This window comes from Vigna umbellata, chromosome 5 (assembly GCF_029865625.1).
Source record: "Vigna umbellata cultivar VRB3 chromosome 5, Vumbellata_1.0, whole genome shotgun sequence".
Taxonomy (NCBI): Eukaryota; Viridiplantae; Streptophyta; class Magnoliopsida; order Fabales; family Fabaceae; genus Vigna; species Vigna umbellata.
Window position 1 is genome coordinate 37,427,861 of NC_142169.1, and position 6,506 is coordinate 37,434,366.

At 36.7% G+C, this 6,506-nt stretch overlaps 1 pseudogene; it reads left to right on the plus strand.

The window, feature by feature from the left end:
* Positions 1 to 1,856: 1,856 nt before the first annotated feature.
* Positions 1,857 to 3,965, plus strand: LOC148198279 (uncharacterized; annotated as a pseudogene).
* Positions 3,966 to 6,506: the final 2,541 nt, after the last annotated feature.

Consider the following 6,506-nt stretch of genomic DNA (forward strand, 5'->3'; position numbering starts at 1 on the left):
TTTTCAACCAAAGTAGGGACTAAATTGGCTATTAAACCTTGATTAATTTAGTAAAAATTGAAACATTACTTTTGTCTCTATATTAATCGATTAGGTAACTTACATAATCGATTAGGTAACTTACTTTTGTTTGTTTTCTTTTTAAAAAAATGTATCCTTTCTTATTTTGAATAAGTTCTTTTCATATTACAAACTCATGACAATGTGGAAGAGTTTTTTTTTGAGAGATTAATAATTACAAAATTATTTGTTCATCTAAGAAAGACAAGATCAAGTATTATTGAAAACTCTCGTACTTGGAATTAGGTGAAATTGTAACATCTTCACAAATCACGTGACTTCTTTCCTTATATTTTCTTTGTAATTATTTCTTTTGGTGATATGTAAGAGTAATTTTGTGTAGCTTTACTCTTATATGTAAATCTTGAAGGTTTTTCATGTTCTTTGTATATATAGAGTGTAGGTTACGTAGGTGATTAATGAGCAAGAAGGCAACAATACCCCCTCCCCCTACACACATAGAGTTGTCACACACACACAACTATCACACACACAATTGTTAGGTTTCTCCCCTGGATAAGCCTCTCCAATATACTATTTCTAACCTCTAAATAGGCCTAAAACTACCTCATTCCCATGAGCCTAATGCGAAAAAAATACTTAATTAAACATATTGTTGTGAGCCTGAAAGAAGAAAAAGAAGAAAACTAAATGAAACTGATCCTCAATACCTTGGAGCACTGGGTTGAGTACCAATCCACGAGTTCACCATAGCTTGACCCAAGAAACTCGGTCATCTCCCATAATAGCCAGCCTCACCAATCAGCCCAATAGCTCGGTCAATGCCATGGACACCAATAGGTCGACCTAACATAAGCAACTCAGCTTGAAGACCTCGCATACAGAGCTTGGCCATGCCGAAGAGCTCATCAACATGGTTAAAATGGATTTAAATTCGCAAGCGCGACAACCAAGGATCAAACCGTGATGCTCCACGTATAGGACAACCACCTGGACCACCCAACCAACAACCATAATGTATCATCTAATGAAAAAACATATTTATAAACCTTATTTATTTCCTTTGGTGCTATATCAAATATTAAAGAAAACTAACACAAATGAATTATTAAATGTCTTATCCTGCACTAAATGATGGCATACCCCTTGCCATGACCTATCACATTCATGAAGAGTTGGAGGCATATATGGAAGATGGGCCTAGACTCTTTCTCTTGGACCATCTTAAGTTATCATGAAGATTTATTAAAGGAAGAATAATTTTGGGCCTTGTATTTTGGGCCAAGTAGTCTTGATTTTATTTGGGCTTTGTATTTTGGGCCAAGTAGTCTAGATTTTATTTGGGCTTTGTATTATGGGCTTAGTAGTGTAGGATTTCAATTGGGCTTTGTGTGTATTTTCTTTGAATTGTAAAATTGTAGTTGTTTTCCTTTTTGGACTTGTATTTTTGACTTGTTAGGGGTTTGTCCTAACAAGAACATTGGACATTTATTATTTAAGCGAAATTTGTAGTTGGTGGGTAAAAGGGAACCAAAGTTCCTTCTAATTCATCATTAGGCTGCATAGTTTAGATTTATTGTTTTCCTTAATTGTGGTAGTTTAGTGTGTCTTTACTTTAATTTCAATTTTTGTTCCTTTTGAGAAGTTTGGTGTAAGAGTACCTAAGATAAGCTTTTGCTAGGAAAGTCTTGGTTCTTAAACAATCCTTTGTGATTCACCTCCCTTTCCTGGAAGTGAACTTGGGCATCTTTTACTTCCTTAAGTCTCCTAGGGAACTTCTCTTGAAATTCTAAGTAATTTATTTGTTGCATTGCATATTTTTGAAAACTTTGAGAATGTCTAAGACCACATCCTTTGAAATTGGTAGTGACTCTAGTGAAGAGGTCAAGCGCACTTTGAAAAACTTTGCCAAAGAACTAAAGTCACTAAAAATTTGGAAAAGGCAAGAAGCTATTTTGAAAGAAAAAGAAAAGATGAAAAGAGAAGAATATCTTGCTAAATTGGATAAGGAATTTAGAATTCTCAATGAAAAAAAAGAGAAAACTCAAGAAGAGATAAGAAAAACCAAGAGCACAATCAAGAGTAGGAGTAGGAGTCACACAAGAAGGAGTTGTAAGACTCCAACTCAACCCACACACTATGAGGTAGATAGTAGGCTTGCCCATCAATACTATCAACCTCCTTCACTTAGAATTCAAAGAGAGAACCCTCCAAGAGAGGTTAGAGTAGACCTCCCCCATTTCCATGGTAAAGAAGATGTTGAGGAATACTTAGATTGGGAGATGAAAGTTGAACAACTCTTTGAGTGTCATCAAGTGAGTGAGGAGAGAAAGGTCACATTGGCCACATTGAGTTTTCAAGGGAATGCCATGTATTGGTGGACCTCCCTTGTGAGAGAGAGAAGACTCTCTAATTTTCCCTAAGTCACCTATTGGAATGACTTGAAAAGTGCCATGAGAAGAAGGCACATTCACTCATACTATCATAGGGAGCTAATGGACAAACTCCAAAGGCTCCAACAAAGAGACATGAGCATTGAGAGCTATAGGCAAAAGATGGAGCTCTACATGTTGAGGGCAGGAATTAGGAAGGAAGAAGATACCACCATCTCTAGGTTTCTAAGTGGTCTTAATCTTGAGATTAGGGATAAAGTGGGATTGTTGCCCTACCAAGACTTAAATGACTTGGTATAAATTTTCATTAAGGTAGAGCAACAACTCTTAAGAAAAGGTTTGAAAGCTTTTCACTCTAACTCTAGTGTTAAGAAAGACTACAAGAGGGAGGGTAAGCAAGTGGTAGAAGAAGAACCCTCTAGGAATCTAAGGAGGGAGAAGGGAGTAGAGAAAGAAAAAGAGAAGCCAAGGGTGGGAACATCATCTCACACTAGTGAAATTAAGTGTTTCAAGTGTCTTGGTAGAGGTCACATTGCATCACAATGCCCCACCAAAAAGAGCATGATCTTAAGGGGTATTGATGTATATAGTAGCCAAGATGAGGAAAGTGAGAGTTAGAGTGAAAGAAGTGGTGCAAAGAAATAACAAGAAAGTGCAAGTGAGGATGTCCATCCTTGTGAGGGAGAACTTCTTATGATAAGAAGGGTTCTCCATAATCAGCCTAGTTCACAAGAGCACACACAAAAAGATAACATCTTCCACACTAGATGTAAAATCTTAGACAAAATATGTTCCCTTGTATTGGATAGTGGCTCATGTTCAAATTATTGTAGCACTAGGTTGGTTAACAAGCTTGGATTAACTACTTTTCCTCATCCTCAATCTTATAAACTTCAATGGATCAATGAGGACAAGGAATTGGAAGTTAATCAACAAGTGATGGTCAAGCTATCCATAGGGAACTATGAAGATAGTGTGCTATGTGATATAATACCTATGGATGTTTGTCACATTTTATTGGGAAGGCCTTGGCTCTTTGATAGAGAATCTCTACATAATGGCTACACCAATGACATAACCATCACTCACAATAAAAAGAAGTTTGTACTTCATCCTCTCACACATTCTCAAGTGGAAGAGGATCAAGCACAAATGACAAAGAAAATAGAAAAAGAAAGAGAAAAAGAAGATGATAAAAAAAAAATAGAAGACACATTTTGTTCTAAGTGTCAAAGCATGATGCATAAGTCTCATGAATGCCCCAACAATAAAATTATGATGTTAAGGGCTAAAAGCTTGTGTAAAAGTGTAAAGGTCTCCTTACCATCTTCCTCTAGAAGCATGGCAGGAAAAGACCTAAAGCATCATTGTGTGAGAAATAAAATTTTGAAGAAAAATGATCCTACTTTCCAAGAGCTTAATCATTCATTTGATTTAAGGTGTATCCTTATTGGGAACTATATCCTTCGCATACTCACTATTATAACACTTGTTCTAACTTGTGTTATACAATGGGTATTTGACCCTGGTGGAAAAATAAGGAAGAATTGAAAATTAAGAAGAAAAGGAAGTTGTCTTTAGCCCTTGTTGAGGCCAAATCCTTTTCAAGAGGGGGGGGGGGGGGGGGGGGGGGGGAATGGTGGCATACCCCTTGCCATGACCTAGCACATTCATGAAGAGTTGGAGGCATATATGGAAGATGAGCCTAGACTCTTTCTCTTGGGCCATCTTAAGTCATCATGAAGATTTATTAGAGGAAGAATAATTTTGGGCCAAGTAGTCTAGATTTTATTTGGCCTTTGTATTTTGGGCCAAGTAGTCTAGATTTTATTTGGGCTTTGTATTATGGGCCTGGTAGTGTAGGATTTCAATTGGGCCTTGTATTTTAGGCCAAGTAGAATAGGATTTTGACCAAACAAGTCAACAAAGGGCCAAGGCCCAAAGTTGACTATGCTTTGATGTCCAAAATGGGTGTGTCGACTAAGGGGTCAACATTTTAGCTAAGCTTGGAGGACAAGGGACCAAGATTTCATCCTAGAGATGTGGAGGCTTCCCATTGGAGAGTTTTCCTCCTTGTTAGTGGCCATGTGTCACTCTAGGAATGAAGAGTTTTTTCCATAGGTAGTGGCCACATGTCACCCTCTCATTTTAGAGGATTTTTGCCACTTGTCTCCCTTATTGGAGAGGATTTCTCCTTGCTCTCCAGGCCAACCAAGGTGACTCTTTTAGGTTAAAGTTTCAGCCCATTTTTGAGACACCTTAGCCTATAAATAGAGGTGCTCTCCATCATGTAATCACCTTTGATTTAGAGTAAAGTTATGCTGCCATTTTTGTACCATAGTACTCTATTAAGGTCACCCTAGGCTAGAGCAACCCAAGTGGCCTCCTCTAGCCACCTTCCTCCAAGAGTTGGCCCAATCTCTCTTAGAGAACCCTTAAACACATCTTCCATCACCATACAACTCACCAAAACCATGAGCTATCAACACCTTTCACCATCACCAAATTCCGCAATCTTCATCCATGAATTTATGGCTTGGTTTGCTTCTAGATTTGGTTGTCCTAGCTAGAGAATTGCCATCACTAAACTACTACATAAAATATAAATTCCAAAATTTTCCCAGGTCTTAAAAAAGTATACTTTCATAAATAAAACAATACTAACACAAGCGAGTTCCAAAAGGTTACATCTTTGCTTCAAGACTTTAGGAGATTATTCATTATAAGGAAGAGTCATCATACCCTAAACCTCTAATAATATTATTTAATGCACGGAGGAAAGTGTTTAGGAAACACTATAAAAGTAGTTCTCTAAGCTTTGTCTAGAAGTCTTATAAAATAAAGGAGAAACTTTATTTTTATAAACTTTCCAAGGTGTGGCTTCAGTGAAAGCATGGTTCCAACTGTAAAGGTTTCTTTCCCAGGTGGGTTTCCTTTGTGACTCAAGCCTCGTGCTTTTGGTGTTGTAGCCCTTGAGATAACTTCTTTGAGAAGGAGTCATCATGGCTTAGCTTTAGGTTCAGTGCTTGAGGTTTCCCTTCAAGATGAGTTTTCTCGTGTGGCTCAAGACTCAAGTTTGTCACTCTACCACGTCAAAGTTAGTTTTGCCCAAAATTTCTTAAAATTTCCTCCATTTTCCTTAATTTCTCCTTTGACTCTTTGTAATCATCAAAATCTACAAAACAAGTCAAATTCGGGTGATTTTTACATATATTTAACAAAATCAAAACAAAATACTGCCAAATTGACATCAAAATTAACTCATATTGGGCACTTATCAACACACCCCACTTTAGACTTTGTTTTCCATCAAATAAGAATAAAATCTAAAAAATTCAAGACATATTTACAAACAAAGGTTGGCTAAAGGTCTAAGTGTAGTTGTTTCTTTCTAATAAGTCATTACAAGCTAGGAAAAACACAAATCCTTCAACTCTTTTTCATAAAACATTAATGGCAGGTTTCAAAGATTTGAGATCATGTAGATTCACTCATGTGTTGCAATATTTGTTTGCATTTAAGCCTCCCAGCTTAATGGTTTTCTTTCATTCACAACATTTGCAAGTTCTTTCCAAATTTTGTACCTTGTCTTTTATTACTACCTACACACAATTGGCATAAATCACAAGGTCTTTATGGGGTTGTATTGTGGTCTAGCTATGAAGGAATCTGGTTTTTCAAGCCGAGAAAAACTTGCTGAAAATAAATGAGGTTACAACAGACAATGTGTATTCTCTTTTCCTTTTCAGCCATTGTTAAAGTTCAAGACAATGATTTTCATTTTTAATGCATTTCAAAACCCATTTCTCTTGTTTTGTTTTTGTTTTCCAGGCCTTTGTCCTTATCTTTCTTATTTTGTTCATTATTACTCAACCTTTTTTGATGGAATACCGTCTGAGAAGACTTCATCTTTTTGTACTCTTAGCTTGTAAGGAGCATAGGCCTTATAAGTACCCATCTCCACCATTGTATTGTCACTTTTAAGCATAATGAGAATTAGATTTCTGAAATCATAATTAATTCTCTTTGAAAGTCAAGCTAGAGTCCAATGGACCTGCTCTAGCCACCTTCTAAGAAGAATTTCCTCCATTT